Here is a 21,800-nt window from a genome sequence, read left to right on the forward strand (position 1 = left end):
TTCGGTCTTTAATCTAGGCATAAAGCGGGTCGTTCCGAAAATTATTCATAATGTGTAATTTAAACTTATCAAGTGTAATGTTTCTATATTCAAAGTCTAGGCTATTCATGCAATTGGGTACTTGATAGGAGTACGATCTAGTGAATATGTCGGTTCGGTGTTTTGGTATTGAGATGGTGCGTTTGGAGCGAATATTGATGGAGTGCACAGCAGAACGGAAAGTAATCCTATTGTAAAGGTTTATTGGTAGTTTTTCAGTGATGATTCTATAAAATAAAACATATGAATGGAAACGTCTTCTGAGCTCCATACTGAGCCAGCCGGTAGTTTTAAGGGTGTAACTCACAGAATCATATTTCCGTAGACCGTGTATCAATCTCAGACAAGAATTCTGTAGTACTTGAATCCTATTCTTATCGAAAGCAGTCAAGCAGGGACCGTAGACAGCATCACAATAGTTCATATATGACAGTACAGTAGACTCACACAGCAGAATTTTACTGGATTTACTCAGAATACTTCTAAATTGATATAAATTCCTCAAACTGGCATAAGCTTTCAACAAGCAGTTAGATATATGCCTACTGAAACGCAAATCAGTATCGACCGTCAAACCCAAATTTCTTATGAACTCCAGAAAGCTGATTTTGCTGCCATCCATGATAACATCCTGGCTATAAATCTCCAAGAACCGTACTCTATCATTTTTACGACCAAAAAGTTGACATACTGATTTACTGGCATTCAAACGAAGACAATGTTTTTTGAAATTTCGTAGATATTATTCAGATCATAATTTAGGGCTACTACAGCCTGTAATGACTCGCAAGGCTCAAACGACAATTTGAGTTGGCTATCGTCTGTATATGGGTTCATTTGAAAAAATTGAGTGTTACCCCAAACACGATTACGATGAACTTTATTTGCTCATAAAAAACGCAATTAAGTGTTTTTGACGGGATTTCGATTTTTCTAGTATTAGACGGGTCAATTGGAATAAATCGGAATCATCGTGGCACACTCAAATGGAAAACTAAAAATTGAATTATAAAAAAATTTTGACGTTTGAAATGTCACTTATGTGGTATCATTGGATTCAAAAAATTATGCAGATTTCAAAAATGTTATAATATACAGGGTGTTCCATTTGAAAATCGAGAGTTGGTATCACTTCCGGCGAAACAGGAAGTGAAAAAAAATCATTTGTAGATTAAAAAGTGTCGCTTATTATGTATATTATGTATTATTAATTTTTAGTAACGTTTATTATTTTAACGTAAAATCTAAAGAAGCGACTATGTAGGAAAAAGAATGTAATTTTCAATTTCAATTTTCGATTTAAAATGAATTTCGAACAAGTAGAAACCAAGCCAATCCACAGTATTGTTTAGAATTAGGATAAAATATAACAAAATGAAAAATTTTTTTCCGAGAAGTAAATAAAAAATTTTCACAGCCTTGAAGTCACAGATAAAGGCCACTCCTACTATTTTTTTTGAGCTGATACGCGTGTAAGCTTCTCCTACTATCGGTCTATTTGATTGGAGATGGTTGAAATATGTGCAGTCAGTTTTTGATAATTACCTGAAGCTCGCAAGATTTGGTGTTTAAACACGAAATCCAACAATAATCCAAAGACAGTTTTAGGTCGTTTATACAAGAAATTCGTAATTGCCTCTGAAAAGATAAATGATTGTTTTATTGTTGGTTTTTTTCATTCAGACTCAAGGCAATTATCTTGTCTATGTCTGTGACCTTTTTCATTGAGGAGAAATTTAAAAACTATGAAATTTGTGACAAGAAGTAAATAATACAACTCATTGTAGCTTTTCATCGGAAAAATTTATCTAGGATCAATCGAGTAATTTGAAAAGGAAAAAATTTTATTCGAATGTCTATAAGTATAATATGTATTTAGATATACATATACAGGGTGTGGCGTAATTAATGGATAATACTATACTGGCGAATAGGGGAGGTCATGGCCGACTAGAAAATGTAAAGTTATGTTCAGTAAAAATATCATAGTGTTGGAGATATCGAACAATTTAATTTTTTTCTGAAAAGTGCACCTTCACTCACTAAATTCATTGCTGTGATCACAAATCTTGTTATTTCTTTGGGCATTGTTTTTCATTTTCCTCTCAAATAGCTGTACTATGAGATAAACTACCAAATTCCTACCATCTTGCTTAATTAAGAGAAGAAAAGTATGATAATCCTGATGTTTGCACTTTTTAGAAAAAAATGAAATTGTCCGATATCTCGAAAACTATGATATTTTTACTGAACAAAATTTTCTGGTCGGCCAACACCTCCCCTATTCGCCAGTACAGGATTATCCATTAATTACGCCACACCCTGTATGTGTTTGAAATGAAAATAACCATATTGTACCTTTCAAACAGCGAATTACAACCATCTATTAGTAAGTTATTATTAAATGCCATTTCATAAGCCATGATAGCTTGACAAATAAATATTTTAAAAAATTTTTAAGAAGTCATTAAACAATAGTCACTTATCTGATAACATCATGCATAAAAAATCATTAATCCATTTTTTAATTACAAACAGATAGTTGAATAACTTTAAGAAAAAAGAATGAGAATTATTCAACTATCTATCAGTAAATAATTAAATAATGCTTAAATGACCATAACGTGATCAGATAAACATGAAAAGTTAGACGCTTTTCTTAAAGTTTTTTTAAAATGTTTATTTGTTTTATAATTTTTTTTTCGTGGTATTTATTTATCACTGACCTCTGAACAATAAGAATTTAGTTGCTGGTATCAGGACTTAATTTAGTTTATTCACAAATTCTTATGGATACCTATGTTATCTACTAGAAAGTTAAATAATGGTTTAATGAACGTGACGTCATCAGATAACCAACAAAAGTTTGACTTAGGTACTCTTAATTTGTGTAGGTACATTTAAAATATTTATTTGTCATATTTATAATGACTTACCTAATGAGGTTGATGGCCATTCTGAAAATTCGAACTATCTTATGTATTATCAGATAAATAATTCTTGGAATGTATCTGTCAACAGATAAGAAACGAAAGTTTTACCCTTTTTTAAAATATTCATTTTTACCAGGGTGATAAAATAAATCAGATATAATTGAACGAAAATAAAAATCATATTCTCTTTTCCCATTGTTTAGGTTGAATTTTGAAACGTTCAACTAAAGAACGAAATCAGTTTGAGTAGTTTGATACTTCAAAATAAATATCGATATGTAGAATTTCAAAACTGAAATTATAATATATATTATAATTAATAACGAAAGTATTCCATAAAAATAGGAGCAAACTACTGAATATGTCGTATTTAACCTAATATTGTCACGATAAATCAGGATTTTCAACTAATGGAACTAGAGCATAATAGGTTTCCTGTGATCGAAATCATAATGCGAAAAATTAAAAAATATCGAATTTGACATTCTAAAATAAATATCGAATATTTTCGATACCTATGTAGCTGTTTCTAATTTCTGGACATCGAAAATAAAAGTTATGACTCAATATTGCTGAGAGCCCCAGAAATAAATAAAAACAATAAAATATTAATATTATTCAACGGCTGCTTTCAAATATCAGAAGGTGTTTTCAACAGGTTCTGGTCACGATAAATCAGAATTTTTGACTAATGCAACTAGATCATAATCTGTTTCGTGTGGTCGAATTCATAATGCGAAATATTTAAAAAATATCGAATTTGATGCTCTAAAATAAATATCGATATGTAGAATTTCAAATTTGAAATTCTGCTCAACGAAAATACTCGATAAAAATGGGAGCAAACTACTAAATATGTCGTTTTCAACTGAATCTCGTCATCTGAATCTTATTATTCTCCTTTATGATAGATTAGTCTATTGTGCAACAAGTGGGGAAAGTCCAACATTTCTCGCGGGTGTGGAAGTTTGTGGTACGAGCCTGAAAGGCGAGTGCCACTTATAATTAATTTATTCATAGCTATATCATACCTTACTAACTAGATCTTCGTTATAATTTGGATTTTTCTGAGTATTAGGTACTAGAGAATAGTTTGAAATTTTTACTCTTATTACATGATGAAAACTTTAAATTAGAATATCCATGCCAAATTCAAGGTCAATATCTTGTAAAAGACAGGTGCTATGAGAAAAAACTTGAAAAAATCAAACTTCAACACCCTGTATATGGAAAACAAAGAGTTTGGGTGCACATCCTTCAATTTAGGAACACCCTGTATAAAAGCTGATTTAGAGTTTTATTCAATCCATTCGGTTTCTTTCATGCTGAATGAACCTAGTGTCATTTTGAAGTAAAAAGTGGTCCATTTTGAAGTGAAAGCTTGTATCTTTCCATGATTAACTGACATAACCTACTGAACACAAGTGACATGGAAAATATCAAAAAATTAATACACTTTGTTACTTCATATAATGTGAAAATGCAAGTAAATGAATGGAGACATTCAATACATTTTGTGAAAACCCATATTAATGAACGGCAAAAAAAAATGCCGTCCCAAAATGGCGGAAGAATCTAGAAGTTCCCCCCCCCAAAAGTGGGTCCTGGATCCGCGCCTGACTTATTTGAGTACTCAAGTGTGTTGGTACGCTTACTAGCTTAGTATCAGTTTAACAGTGCTGAAGTACAGAACAGATAATTTTAAAGCTAAAAAGATGTCTTTGGATCATTTATATGAGTTCAGTTTCGAAAAGTTGTACAACGACTGTACAGAAAGGTAATGCTTTTACATCATTTTTTTCTTTAATTATTTTTGAAACAATATAATCGAATGTTATCTTCAGTTTCTGAATGTTGCATTTTTATAAAGAAATTTTTGTTCAATATATGCGTATGAAATGAACGATAACCATATTGTACCTATCAAACAGCGAATTAATATGTCCTTTTTTTTCCTAGGGGTATAACTTTTGAGGAAGACTGCAGCGTATGTCTAAGTAGGTTGACTGGAGAACTGTACCTAACCGATTGCAGGCATTGTTTTCACAAAGAATGCATCGACAGGTGGTGCTCCAGTTCTTCCAAATGTTGTCCGATGTGTAGGACAACGTTAATTTTCGAAGGTACCTTCACTATCTTCGATACAAATTGGCAGAATGTTAATATACATCGTTTCGACAAGATGGATAGCGATGAAGAAGATGAAGAAAGTGATGAAAGTGGAGAGGAAAATGAAGAAGAGAATGAAGGAGAAAATGTAGAACAAACCAACGAGGACATTTAATGAAGAAAATATCACTCTCAAATTAAATTCTCTCTATACATTTGTATGAAGACTACTGAAAAAGTGTTCTATTCCATTGATGAATTCATGGCCTATGACTTTCAGTGAATCCTGCCTTTTTACGTGATTTCTTCTTTTTTTCTGTAGGTACATGTATTTATGTTTTGTTTCATCTTCACTTGTATTTTGTTTGTTTGGATTCATGCTGTATCGTTTTATATATACATATTTCATTTTGAATTATGTTGTGTTCATATGTCATCATGATTTCTGTAAAATTTTACATCGCTGTTCGACACACCCTGTAACATTTTTGAGGGAAATGAATGAGTTATAAATTGTAATATATGTATTTGAATCATTTGTATTTTTTTTCATCTTATTTTTCCTAACGTTAACTAACCAAGAGTCATTTCAATCAGAAATAGCTCTCGTTTGTCTTATGAATGTGATTTATTATAAATAAAATAATTGAAAAAATACACTTATTAGGTGTACAACTTTGCTTCCGCCGTTTTGCAATAGATAACTATAGAGGTAGGTGGTAAGTGATAGTCGAAAGATCGTTCGATGTTGCTTGCTAAGCCTACAAGAGGCACTTACTACAGACGAGTTGTAACAAAATCGACTAATAATCCGAGTAATCAAACAGTTTCCCATTAATAATAAACAGCTATCGATATTGGATTGGCAATGATAGACATATATTTTTTTTATATGTAATGGAAATTTCTGATATGCTCATTCCGAATGATCCAAGAATAAGAGCCAATTTGATTGTAAGAGATAAAACGATATTCGGTATTTTATTGATCTACAAAAGTATGTTAAAGTCAGATTTTCGGCCTAAATATTAGGTGTACAACTTTGCTTCCGCCGTTTTGCAATAGATGGCTGTAGCTGTAAGGGGTATTCGAAATAAATAGATCGTAGATGCCATACAATAAGCTTAAGTATTTGTAAACATAACGCTATCGAAATATTAGTCGATTTTTGTCTGCATCATAAAGTTATTCTCGTTCAAATATGTCAGCTCCAAATTGAAAATCTGGGCGTACGCCAATGCAGTGAAACTGTCTTATCATTTATTTTCCTGGTTTCCTTGAATGAACGTTATTGATAATAATTGCAGCGAAATTCATAAAGCTATATTCCTCTATTATATTCATAAAACCCTCAAAAAAGGGGTAACTCAACCATAGTACTAATAAATGGTACCACGGTACCAATATGGGTTCATTTGAAAAAATTGAGTGTTACCCCAAAAACGATTACGATGAACTTTATTTGCTCATAAAAAACGCAATTAAGTGTTTTTGACGGGATTTCGATTTTTCTAGTATTAGACGGGTCAATTGGAATAAATCGGAATCATCGTGGCACACTCAAATGGACAATTAAAAATTGAATTATAAAAAAATTTTGACGTTTGAAATGTCACTTATGTAGTATCATTGGATTCAAAAAATTATGCAGATTTCAAAAATGTTATAATATACAGGGTGTTCCATTTGAAAATCGAGAGTTGGTATCACTTCCGGCGCAACAGGAAGTGAAAAAAAATCATTTGTAGATTAAAAAGTGTCGCTTATTATGTATATTATGTATTATTAATTTTTAGTAACGTTCATTATTTCAACGTAAAATCTAAAGAAGCGACTATGTAGGAAAAAAAATGTAATTTTCAATTTCAATTTTCGATTTAAAATGAATTTCGAACAAGTAGAAACCAAGCCAATCCACAGTATTGTTTAGAATTAGGATAAAATATATCAAAATGAAAAAATTGTTTTCCGAGAAGTAAATAAAGTATTTTCACAGCCTTGAAGTCACAGATAAAGGCCACTCCTACTGTTTTTTTTGAGCTGATTCGCGTGTAAGCTTCTCCTACTATCGGTCTATTTGATAGGAGATGGTTGAAATATGTGCAGTCAGTTTTTGATAATTACCTGAAGCTCGCAAGATTTGGTGTTTAAACACGAAATCCAACAATAATCCAAAGCCAGTTTGAGGTCGTTTATACAAGAAATTCGTAATTGCCTCTGAAAAGATAAATGATTGTTTTATTGTTGGTTTTTTTCATTCAGACTCAAGGCAATTATCTTGTCTATGTCTGTGACCTTTTTCATTGAGGAGAAATTTAAAAACTATGAAATTTGTGACAAGAAGTAAATAATACAACTCATTGTAGCTTTTCATCGGAAAAATTTATCTAGGATCAATCGAGTAATTTGAAAAGGAAAAAATTTCATTCGAATGTCTATAAGTATAATATGTATTTAGATATACATATACAGGGTGTGGCGTAATTAATGGATAATACTATACTGGCGAATAGGGGAGGTCATGGCCGACTAGAAAATGTAAAGTTATGTTCAGTGAAAATATCATAGTGTTCGAGATATCGAACAATTTAATTTTTTTCTGAAAAGTGCACCTTCACTCACTAAATTCATTGCTGTGATCACAAATCTTGTTATTTCTTTGGGCATTGTTTTTCATTTTACTCTCAAATAGCTGTACTATGAGATAAACTACCAAATTCCTACCATCTTTCTTAATTAAGAGAAGAAAAGTATGATAATCCTGATGTTTGCACTTTTTAGAAAAAAATGAAATTGTCCGATATCTCGAAAACTATGATATTTTTACTGAACAAAATTTTATGGTCGGCCAATACCTCCCCTATTCGCCAGTACAGGATTATCCATTAATTACGCCACACCCAGTATGTGTTTGAAATGAAAATAACCATATTGTACCTTTCAAACAGCGAATTACAACCATCTATTAGTAAGTTATTATTAAATGCCATTTCATAAGCCATGATAGCTTGACAAATAAACATTTTAAAAATTTTTTAAGAAGTCATCAAACAATAGTCACTTATCTGATAACATCATGCATAAAAAATCATTAATCCATTTTTTAATTACAAACAGATAGTTGAATAACTTTAAGAAAAAAGTATGAGAATTATTCAACTAGCTATCAGTAAATAATTAAATAATGCTTTAATGACCATAACGTGATCAGATAAACATGAAAAGTTAGACGCTTTTCTCAAAGTTTTTTTAAAATGTTTATTTGTTTTATAATTTTTTTTTTCGTGGTATTTATTTATCACTGACCTCTGAAGAATAAGAATTTAGTTGCTGGTATCAGGACTTAATTTAGTTTATTCACAAATTCTTATGGATACCTATGTTATCTACTAGAAAGTTAAATAATGGTTTAATGAACGTGACGTCATCAGATAACCAACAAAAGTTTGACTTAGGTACTCTTAATTTGTGTAGGTGCATTTAAAATATTTATTTGTCATATTTATAATGACTTACCTAATGAGGTTGATGGCCATTCTGAAAATTCTAACTATCTTATGTATTATCAGATAAATAATTCTTGGAATGTATCTGTCAACAGATAAGAAACGAAAGTTTTACCCTTTTTTAAAATATTCATTTTTACCAGGGTGATAAAATAAATCAGATATAATTGAACGAAAATAAAAATCATATTCTCTTTTCCCATTGTTTAGGTTGAATTTTGAAACGTTCAACTAAGGAACGAAATCAGTTTGAGTAGTTTGATACTTCAAAATAAATATCGATATGTAGAATTTCAAAACTGAAATTATAATATATATTATAATTAATAACGAAAGTATTCCATAAAAATAGGAGCAAACTACTGAATATGTCGTATTTAACCTAATATTGTCACGATAAATCAGGATTTTCAACTAATGGAACTAGAGCATAATAGGTTTCCTGTGATCGAAATCATAATGCGAAAAATTAAAAAATATCGAATTTGACATTCTAAAATAAATATCGAATATTTTCGATACCTATGTAGCTGTTTCTAATTTCTGGACATCGAAAATGAAAGTTATGACTCAATATTGCTGAGAGCCCCAGAAATAAATAAAAACAATAAAATATTAATATTATTCAACGGCTGATTTCAAATATCAGAAGGTGTTTTCAACAGGTTCTGGTCACGATAAATCAGAATTTTTGACTAATGCAACTAGATCATGATATGTTTCGTGTGGTCGAATTCAAAATGCGAAATATTTAAAAAATAGCGAATTTGATGCTCTAAAATAAATATCGATATGTAGAATTTCAAATTTGAAATTCTGCTTAACGAAAATACTCGATAAAAATGGGAGCAAACTACTAAATATGTCGTTTTCAACTGAATCTCGTCATCTGAATCTTATAATTCTCCTTTATGATAGATTAGTCTATTGTGCAACAAGTGGGGAAAGTCCAACATTTCTCGCGGGTGTGGAAGTTTGTGGTACGAGCCTGAAAGGCGAGTGCCACTTATAATTAATTTATTCATAGCTATATCATACCTTACTAACTAGATCTTCGTTATAATTTGGATTTTTCTGAGTATTAGGTACTAGAGAATAGTTTGAAATTTTTACTCTTATTACATGATGAAAACTTTAAATTAGAATATCCATGCCAAATTCAAGGTCAATATCTTGTAAAGGACAGGTGCTATGAGAAAAAACTTGAAAAAATCAAACTTCAACACCCTGTATATGGAAAACAAAGAGTTTGGGTGCACATCCTTCAATTCAGGAACACCCTGTATAAAAGCTGATTTAGAGTTTTATTCAATCCATTCGGTTTCTTTCATGCTGAATGAACCTAGTGTCATTTTGAAGTAAAAAGTGGTCCATTTTGAAGTGAAAGCTTGTATCTTTCCATGATTAACTGACATAACCTACTGAACACAAGTGACATGGAAAATATCAAAAAATTAATACACTTTGTTACTTCATATAATGTGAAAATACAAGTAAATGAATGGAGACATTTTTTATTCTATTCATTCCACCTTCAATGCATTTTGTGAAAACCCATATTAATGAACGGCAAAAAAAAATGCCGTCCCAAAATGGCGGAAGAATCTAGAAGTTCCCCCCCCCCAAAAGTGGGTCCTGGATCCGCGCCTGACTTATTTGAGTACTTAAGTGTGTTGGTACGCTTACTAGCTTAGTATCAGTTTAACAGTGCTGAAGTACAGAACAGATAATTTTAAAGCTAAAAAGATGTCTTTGGATCATTTATATGAGTTCAGCTTCGAAAAGTTGTACAACGACTGTACAGAAAGGTAATGCTTTTACATCATTTTTTTCTTTAATCATTTTTGAAACAATATAATCGAATGTAATCTTCAGTTTCTGAATGTTGCATTTTTATAAAGAAATTTTTGTTCAATATATGTGTATGAAATGAACGATAACCATATTGTACCTATCAAACAGCGAATTAATATGTACTTTTTTTTCCTAGGGGTATAACTTTTGAGGAAGACTGCAGCGTATGTCTGAGTAGGTTGACTGGAGAACTGTACCTAACAGATTGCAGGCATTGTTTTCACAAAGAATGCATCGACAGGTGGTGCTCCAGTTCTTCCAAATGTTGTCCGATGTGTAGGACAACGTTAATTTTCGAAGGTACCTTCACTATCTTCGATACAAATTGGCAGAATGTTAATATACATCGTTTCGACAAGATGGATAGCGATGAAGAAGATGAAGAAAGTGATGAAAGTGGAGAGGAAAATGAAGAAGAGAATGAAGGAGAAAATGAAGAACAAACCAACGAGGACATTTAATGGAGAAAATATCACTCTCAAATTAAATTTTCTCTATACATTTGTATGAAGACTACTGAAAAAGTGTTCTATTCCATTGATGAATTCATGGCCTATGACTTTCAGTGAATCCTGCCTTTTAACGTGATTTCTTCTTTTTTTCTGTACATGTATTTATGTTTATTTTCATCTTCACTTGTATTTTGTTTGTTTGGATTCATGCTGTATCGTTTTATATATACATATTTTATTTTGAATTATGTTGTGTTCATATGTCATCATGATTTCTGTAAAATTTTACATCTCTGTTCGACACACCCTGTAACATTTTTGAGGGAAATGAATGAGTTATAAATTGTAATATATGTATTAGAATCATTTGTCTTTTTTTTCATCTTATTTTTCCTAACGTTATCTAACTAAGTGTCATTTCAATCAGAAATAGCTCTCGTTTGTCTTATGAATGTGATTTATTATAAATAAAATAATTGAAAAAATACACTTATTAGGTGTACAACTTTGCTTCCGCCGTTTTGCAATAGATAACTATAGAGGTAGGTGGTAAGTGATATATATATTTACAAGAGGCACTTACTACAGACGAGTTGTAACAAAATCGACTAATAATCCGAGTAATCAAACAGCTATCGATATTGGATTGGCAATGATAGACATATATTTTTTTTATATGTAATGGAAATTTCTGATATGCTCATTCCTAATGATCCAAGAATAAGAGCCAATTTGATTGTAAGAGATAAAACGATATTCACTATTTTATTGATCTACAAAAGTATGTTAAAGTCAGATTTTCGGCCTAAATATTAGGTGTACAACTTTGCTTCCGCCGTTTTGCAATAGATGGCTGTAGCTGTAAGGGGTAGTCGAAATAAATAGATCGTAGATGCCATACAATAAGCTTAAGTATTTGTAAACATAACGCTATCGAAATATTAGTCGATTTTTGTCTGCATCATGAAGTTATTCTCGTTTAAATATGTCAGCTCCAAATTGAAAATCTGGGCGTACGCCAATGCAGTGAAACTGTCATATCATTTATTTTCCTGGTTTCCTTGGATGAACGTTATTGATAATAATTGCAGCGAAATTCATAAAGCTATATTCCTCTATTATATTCATAAAACCCTCAAAAAAGGGGTAACTTAACCATAGTACTAATAAATGGTACCACGGTACCAATATGGGTTCATTTGAAAACATTGAGTGTTACCCAAAAAACGATTACGATGAACTTTATTTGCTCATAAAAAACGCAATTTAGTGTTTTTGACGGGATTTCGATTTTTCTAGTATTAGACAGGTCAATTGGAATAAATCGGAATCATCGTGGCACACTCAAATGGAAAACTAAAAATTGAATTATAAAAAAATTTTGACGTTTGAAATGTCACTTATTATATTTATATATACAGAGTGTTCCACTTGAAAATCGAGAGTTGGTATCACTTCCGGCGAAACAGGAAGTGAAAAAAAATCATTTGTAGATTAAAAAGTGTCGCTTATTATGTATATTATGTATTATTAATTTTTAGTAACGTTTATTATTTTAACGTGAAATCTAAAGAAGCGACTATGTAGGAAAAAAATTTAATTTGAAGAATAAAAAAAAGATGAAATATAATGACTGTCATTCAATTTTCGATTTAAAATGAATTTCGAACAAGTAGAAACCAAGCCAATCCACAGTATTGTTAAGAATTAGGATAAAATATATCAAAATGAAAAAATTGTTTTCCGAGAAGTAAATAAAGTATTTTCACAGCCTTGAAGTCACAGATAAAGGCCACTCCTACTGTTTTTTTTTAGCTGATTCGCGTGTAAGCTTCTCCTACTATCGGTCTATTTGATTGGAGATGGTTGAAATATGTGCAGTCAGTTTTTGATAATTACCTGAAGCTCGCAAGATTTGGTGTTTAAACACGAAATCCAACAATAATCCAAAACCAGTTTGAGGTCGTTTATACAAGAAATTCGTAATTGCCTCTGAAAAGATAAATGATTGTTTTATTGTTGGTTTTTTTCATTCAGACTCAAGGCAATTATCTTGTCTATGTCTGTGACCTTTTTCATTGAGGAGAAATTTAAAAACTATGAAATTTGTGACAAGAAGTAAATAATACAACTCATTGTAGCTTTTCATCGGAAAAATTTATCTAGGAACAATCGAGTAATTTGAAAAGGAAAAAATTTTATTCGAATGTCTATAAGTATAATATGTATTTAGATATACATATACAGGGTGTGGCGTAATTAATGGATAATACTGTACTGGCGAATAGGGGAGGTCATGGCCGACCAGAAAATGTAAAGTTATGTTCAGTAAAAATATCATAGTGTTCGAGATATCGAACAATTTAATTTTTTTCTGAAAAGTGCACCTTCACTCACTAAATTCATTGTTGTGATCACAAATCTTGTTATTTCTTTGAGCATTGTTTTTCATTTTACTCTCAAATATCTGTACTATGAGATAAACTACCAAATTCCTACCATCTTGCTTAATTAAGAGAAGAAAAGTATGATAGTCCTGATGTTTGCACTTTTTAGAAAAAAATGAAATTGTCCGATATCTCGAAAACTATGATATTTTTACTGAACAAAATTTTCTGGTCGGCCAACACCTCCCCTATTCGCCAGTACAGGATTATCCATTAATTACGCCACACCCTGTATGTGTTTGAAATGAAAATAACCATATTGTACCTTTCAAACAGCGAATTACAACCATCTATTAGTAAGTTATTATTAAATGCCATTTCATAAGCCATGATAGCTTGACAAATAAACATTTTAAAAATTTTTTAAGAAGTCATCAAACAATAGTCACTTATCTGATAACATCATGCATAAAAAATCATTAATCCATTTTTTAATTACAAACAGATAGTTGAATAACTTTAAGAAAAAAGTATGAGAATTATTCAACTAATTCAGATATTCAGATAGTTGAATAACTTTAAGAAAAAAGTATGAGAATTATTCAACTATCTATCAGTAAATAATTAAATAATGCTTTAATGACCATAACGTGATCAGATAAACATGAAAAGTTAGACGCTTTTCTCAAAGTTTTTTTAAAATGTTTATTTGTTTTATAATTTTTTTTTTCGTGGTATTTATTTATCACTGACCTCTGAACAATAAGAATTTAGTTGCTGGTATCAGGACTTAATTTAGTTTATTCACAAATTCTTATGGATACCTATGTTATCTACTAGAAAGTTAAATAATGGTTTAATGAACGTGACGTCATCAGATAACCAACAAAAGTTTGACTTAGGTACTCTTAATTTGTGTAGGTACATTTAAAATATTTATTTGTCATATTTATAATGACTTACCTAATGAGGTTGATGGCCATTCTGAAAATTCTAACTATCTTATGTATTATCAGATAAATAGTTCTTGGAATGTATCTGTCAACAGATAAGAAACGGAAGTTTTACCCTTTTTTAAAATATTCATTTTTACCAGGGTGATAAAATAAATCAGATATAATTGAACGAAAATAAAAATCATATTCTCTTTTCCCATTGTTTAGGTTGAATTTTGAAACGTTCAACTAAAGAACGAAATCAGTTTGAGTAGTTTGATACTTCAAAATAAATATCGATATGTAGAATTTCAAAACTGAAATTATAATATATATTATAATTAATAACGAAAGTATTCCATAAAAATAGGAGCAAACTACTGAATATGTCGTATTTAACCTAATATTGTCACGATAAATCAGGATTTTCAACTAATGGAACTAGAGCATAATAGGTTTCCTGTGATCGATATCATAATGCGAAAAATTAAAAAATATCGAATTTGACATTCTAAAATAAATATCGAATATTTTCGATACCTATGTAGCTGTTTCTAATTTCTGGACATCGAAAATAAAAGTTATGACTCAATATTGCTGAGAGCCCCAGAAATAAATAAAAACAATAAATTATTAATATTATTCAACGGCTGCTTTCAAATATCAGAAGGTGTTTTCAACAGGTTCTGGTCACGATAAATCAGAATTTTTGACTAATGCAACTAGATCATAATATGTTTCGTGTGGTCGAATTCAAAATGCGAAATATTTAAAAAATATCGAATTTGATGCTCTAAAATAAATATCGATATGTAGAATTTCAAATTTCAAATTCTGCTTAACGAAAATACTCGATAAAAATGGGAGCAAACTACTAAATATGTCGTTTTCAACTGAATCTCGTCATCTGAATCTTATAATTCTCCTTTATGATAGATTAGTCTATTGTGCAACAAGTGGGGAAAGTCCAACATTTCTCGCGGGTGTGGAAGTTTATAATTAATTTATTCATAGCTATATCATACCTTACTAACTAGATCTTCGTTATAATTTGGATTTTTCTGAGTATTAGGTACTAGAGAATAGTTTGAAATTTTTACTCTTATTACATGATGAAAACTTTGAATTAGAATATCCATGCCAAATTCAAGGTCAATATCTTGTAAAGGACAGGTGCTATGAGAAAAAACTTGAAAAAATCAAACTTCAACACCCTGTATATGGAAAACAAAGAGTTTGGGTGCACATCCTTCAATTTAGGAACACCCTGTATAAAAGCTGATTTAGAGTTTTATTCAATCCATTCGGTTTCTTTCATGCTGAATGAACCTAGTGTCATTTTGAAGTAAAAAGTGGTCCATTTTGAAGTGAAAGCTTGTATCTTTCCATGATTAACTGACATAACCTACTGAACACAAGTGACATGGAAAATATCCAAAAATTAATACACTTTGTTACTTCATATAATGTGAAAATACAAGTAAATGAATGGAGACATTTTTTATTCTATTCATTCCACCTTCAATGCATTTTGTGAAAACCCATATTAATGAACGGCAAAAAAAAATGCCGTCCCAAAATGGCGGAAGAATCTAGAAGTTCCCCCCCCCAAAAGTGGGTCCTGGATCCGCGCCTGACTTATTTGAGTACTTAAGTGTGTTGGTACGCTTACTAGCTTAGTATCAGTTTAACAGTGCTGAAGTACAGAACAGATAATTTTAAAGCTAAAAAGATGTCTTTGGATCATTTATATGAGTTCAGCTTCGAAAAGTTGTACAACGACTGTACAGAAAAGTAATGCTTTTACATCATTTTTTTCTTTAAATATTTTTGAAACAATATAATCGAATGTAATCTTCAGTTTCTGAATGTTGCATTTTTATAAAGAAATTTTTGTTCAATATATGTGTATGAAATGAACGATAACCATATTGTACCTATCAAACAGCGAATTAATATGTACTTTTTTTTCCTAGGGGTATAACTTTTGAGGAAGACTGCAGCGTATGTCTGAGTAGGTTGACTGGAGAACTGTACCTAACAGATTGCAGGCATTGTTTTCACAAAGAATGCATCGACAGGTGGTGCTCCAGTTCTTCCAAATGTTGTCCGATGTGTAGGACAACGTTAATTTTCGAAGGTACCTTCACTATCTTCGATACAAATTGGCAGAATGTTAATATACATCGTTTCGACAAGATGGATAGCGATGAAGAAGATGAAGAAAGTGATGAAAGTGGAGAGGAAAATGAAGAAGAGAATGAAGGAGAAAATGAAGAACAAACCAACGAGGACATTTAATGGAGAAAATATCACTCTCAAATTAAATTCTCTCTATACATTTGTATGAAGACTACTGAAAAAGTGTTCTATTCCATTGATGAATTCATGGCCTATGACTTTCAGTGAATCCTGCCTTTTAACGTGATTTCTTCTTTTTTTCTGTACATGTGTTTATGTTTATTTTCATCTCCACTTGTATTTTGTTTGTTTGGATTCATGCTGTATCGTTTTATATATACATATTTTATTTTGAATTATGTTGTGTTCATATGTCATCATGATTTCTGTAAAATTTTACATCTCTGTTCGACACACCCTGTAACATTTTTGAGGGAAATGAATGAGTTATAAATTGTAATATATGTATTAGAATCATTTGTCTTTTTTTTCATCTTATTTTTCCTAACGTGAACTAACTAAGTGTCATTTCAATCAGAAATAGCTCTCGTTTGTCTTATGAATGTGATTTATTATAAATAAAATAATTGAAAAAATACACTTATTAGGTGTACAACTTTGCTTCCGCCGTTTTGCAATAGATAACTATAGAGGTAGGTGGTAAGTGATAGTCGAAAGATCGTTCGATGTTGCTTGCTAAGCCTACAAGAGGCACTTACTACAGACGAGTTGTAACAAAATCGACTAATAATCCGAGTAATCAAACAGTTTCCCATTAATAATAAACAGCTATCGATATTGGATTGGCAATGATAGACATATATTTTTTTATATGTAATGGAAATTTCTGATATGCTCATTCCTAATGATCCAAGAATAAGAGCCAATTTGATTGTAAGAGATAAAACGATATTCGGTATTTTATTGATCTACAAAAGTATGTTAAAGTCAGATTTTCGGCCTAAATATTAGGTGTACAACTTTGCTTCCGCCGTTTTGCAATAGATGGCTGTAGCTGTAAGGGGTGGTCGAAATAAATAGATCGTAGATGCCATACAATAAGCTTAAGTATTTGTAAACATAACGCTATCGAAATATTAGTCGATTTTTGTCTGCATCATGAAGATATTCTCGTTTAAATATGTCAGCTCCAAATTGAAAATCTGGGCGTACGCCAATGCAGTGAAACTGTCATATCATTTATTTTCCTGGTTTCCTTGGATGAACGTTATTGATAATAATTGCAGCGAAATTCATAAAGCTATATTCCTCTATTATATTCATAAAACCCTCAAAAAAGGGGTAACTTAACCATAGTACTTATAAATGGTACCACGGTACCAATATGGGTTCATTTGAAAACATTGAGTGTTACCCAAAAAACGATTACGAGGAACTTTATTTGCTCATAAAAAACGCAATTCAGTGTTTTTGACGGGATTTCGATTTTTCTAGTATTAGACAGGTCAATTGGAATAAATCGGAATCATCGTGGCACACTCAAATGGAAAACTAAAAATTGAATTATAAAAAAATTTTGACGTTTGAAATGTCACTTATGTGGTATCATTGGATTCAAAAAATTATACAGATTTCAAAAATGTTATAATATACAGGGTGTTCCACTTGAAAATCGAGAGTTGGTATCATTTCCGGCGAAACAGGAAGTGAAAAAAAACATTTGTAGATTAAAAAGTGTCGCTTATTATGTATATTATGTATTATAAATTTTTAGTAACGTTTATTATTTTAACGTGAAATCTAAAGAAGCGACTATGTAGGAAAAAAATTTAATTTGAAGAATAAAAAAAAGATGAAATATAATGACTGTCATTCAATTTTCGATTTAAAATGAATTTCGAACAAGTAGAAACCAAGCCAATCCACAGTATTGTTTAGAATTAGGATGAAATATATCAAAATGAAAAAATTGTTTTCCGAGAAGTAAATAAAGTATTTTCACAGCCTTGAAGTCACAGATAAAGGCCACTCCTACTGTTTTTTTTGAGCTTATTCGCGTGTAAGCTTCTCCTACTATCGGTCTATTTGATTGGAGATGGTTGAAATATGTGCAGTCAGTTTTTGATAATTACCTGAAGCTCGCAAGATTTGGTGTTTAAACACGAAATCCAACACTAATCCAAAGACAGTTTGAGGTCGTTTATACAAGAAATTCGTAATTGCCTCTGAAAATATAAATGATTTTTTTATTGTTGGTTTTTTTCATTCAGACTCAAGGCAATTATCTTGTCTATGTCTGTGACCTTTTTCATTGAGGAGAAATTTAAAAACTATGAAATTTGTGACAAGAAGTAAATAATACAACTCATTGTAGCTTCTCATCGGAAAAATTTATCTAGGATCAATCGAGTAATTTGAAAAGGAAAAAATTTTATTCGAATGTCTATACCTTTCAAACAGCGAATTACAACCATCTATTAGTAAGTTATTATTAAATGCCATTTCATAAGCCATGATAGCTTGACAAATAAACATTTTAAAAATTTTTTAAGAAGTCATCAAACAATAGTCACTTATCTGATAACATCATGCATAAAAAATCATTAATCCATTTTTTAATTACAAACAGATAGTTGAATAACTTTAAGAAAAAAGTATGAGAATTATTCAACTATCTATCAGTAAATAATTAAATAATGCTTTTATGACCATAACGTGATCAGATAAACATGAAAAGTTAGACGCTTTTCTCAAAGTTTTTTTAAAATGTTTATTTTTTATTATTATTATTATTATTAAACAAAATTACAGAGTTGAGGTACATTAAACCTATAAACTCTAACTGAAAATTATCCATAATACAACTGTAGAGAAAGAGAAAAAAAAAAACAGAGATAAGTGAAATTTACAAAAAGCTACAAAAATGATATTATCAACAACCAAAAACCTAACAATGTATACACTTCAATTACTTTTCCAGGTGTCAAATTTATTCTTGAACGCATTGACTGATACTGCTTCTACAATTTCACTGGGCAGGCCGTTCCAATGGTTAAACACCCGATTACAAAGGAAATTCTCTCGGCATCTCGTTCGAAATACTTCTCTATTCAACCTGTATCCATGTCCACGAAGTTGATTCGAATTCAATTTATACAGGTGGGACATATCGACGCCGAATAAGCCGTGCAATGCTCGATATGTAACTATCAGGTCTCCCCTCAAACGACGATCAGCAAAGGAAGAAAGACCCATCATCCGTAGCCGTTCTTGATAACAAGGGCGATTCCATCCAAAGGGAATGCGTGTGACACGACGTTGTAAGTTCTCCAGCAATGCAGCATCACCCGTCAACCACGGATGCCAAACCGGACCGGCAAATTCAAGTATTGGTCGAATATAACTTTTATATATTTGGGAGATAGCCGCCACATTATTGCCACGAAAAACGTTCTGGACAACATATATAAGACGTTTGACCTTTTTTGTGATGTGCAATACATGTTCAGTCCACGAAAGATCACTTGAAATCACCACACCCAGGTCCACATGAGATGAACATCCAACAACTTCAACGCCGTCAATGTAATAAGTCAAACCTGGATTGTTTTTACCCAAATGTAGTATTCGACACTTTGAAGGGTTTAGGGGAATCAACCATTTGTCGCACCAACAAACGACCCTGTCCAAGTCTTCCTGCAGGGTTTTATAGTTGTTGAGAGGGCAATTGAAAAATTTAATATCATCGGCAAATGAAGCACTGTCCGACTTGAACTCAACAGCTAGATCGCTCACATACACCAGAAACAGCAACGGTCCCAGAACTGAGCCCTGAGGAACGCCACTGAGCACGCATCTTGGTTCCGATCTGGCCGCACCAACTTTTACCACAAACGATCTGTCAGTTAAGAAGCTCTCAATCCACTTCAAGATCAATCCTCGGATTCCCAAGTGCTCCAGCTTGTACAGAAGCCTATTTATTGGTACCCTATCGAAGGCCTTTGCGAAATCCAGATAGACAACATCTACCGGAAGTCTATTATCCAAAGAATGGGTCCACTTGTTGAGACAGTTGAGGAGGCAGGTGATAATTGATCTTCCCCTGATGAAACCATGCTGGGTATCTGGTATGATGTTATGTTCCAAAAAAAATGAAAGCATTCTGTCGTACATTAACCTTTCCAGAATCTTACATAGAATGGAAGTGAGGCTTATTGGCCTGAAATTATTCGGATCTTGCTTGTCGCCTTTTTTATGTATCGGTGATACAAGTGCACTCTTCCATGATTTCGGCAGTATACCAGAGGTCAAAGATACTGAGAAAATTTTGGATATGGGTAGACTAAGAGACTGAGAACACTCTTTGAGCAACCTGGCAGAAAAACCATCCGGACCAGGTGACGACGAAACATTCAGCGAACGCAGTTTCTCTTCAACCATCAAGGGATTGATGTCAATAAAAGCCAGAGAAGAATGGTTTCGAGGAGAAGCAGTTGAAGGTATAGGTGCTCCGGGCTCGGATGTGAATGCCATTGAGAAGGTATCAGCCAGAATTTCAGCTGAACACTTATGGTCATCTGCAACTAATCCATCCTTGTCCTTAACAAGCGGCAAAGATGGTACGGTATTGAAAAAGCGTCGTGTGTATTTGAAAAATTTCTTCTTGTCACCCTAAGTAGCTAGATCACTCTCAAATTTGGATTTGGCCTCACGTAATCAGCTTGAAAGATGATTGGACAATGCTCTATGCCTCCGAAAGTCACAAACCTGCCTGCCGCGAACATACCTCCGCCACAACAATTTCTTGAACTTAATCATCCCAAAAATATGACTGTCAATCCAAGGCTTACTGCTATTGACCCTTACAGTTCGCATGAAAGTGCGGTCCTCAACAGTTCCGGTAACATATGCGTTAAATTTAATCCATCTCGACTCGCCGTCCCCAGTGCCCATCACATCATCCCAGTCTGTTTTGAAAAATATTTCATTAATACTCTGGTATCTGACAATTTTGCAAGTTTTAGTCTCGGACTTTATTTTAGAGGAAAGAAAAAATTGTATTTTTGCTGATAAAACCAAGTGATCTGATTTTCCCAGTGGCGGATGGTATTCAAGTTCCGAAAGTAAATTCACATCATTTGTAAGGATTAGATCTGGTGTTGTAGGTTCTTGGTTTACTCTGTAACGGGTGGGTTGGTCAACTAACTGGTGTAAATTGGAGTGGTTCAACATTTCGGTGTATGGAATCGAAGGAGAGTTTGCTGAGGGCGAACGAGATATTGGCCATATTCTAATGTCGCCGAGATTGAAGTCTCCAGCCAATAAAACATGTTTATGTAGGTTAGATAAGTTCGTCAGATGCTCACATAGGTCTTTGTCATATATGGAAGGTCGTGGACGATATATGCAGCCAACACACAAGGCGAAGCCAGATGATTCTATA

This window comes from Harmonia axyridis, chromosome 1 (genome assembly GCF_914767665.1).
Source record: "Harmonia axyridis chromosome 1, icHarAxyr1.1, whole genome shotgun sequence".
Lineage (NCBI taxonomy): Eukaryota > Metazoa > Arthropoda > Insecta > Coleoptera > Coccinellidae > Harmonia > Harmonia axyridis.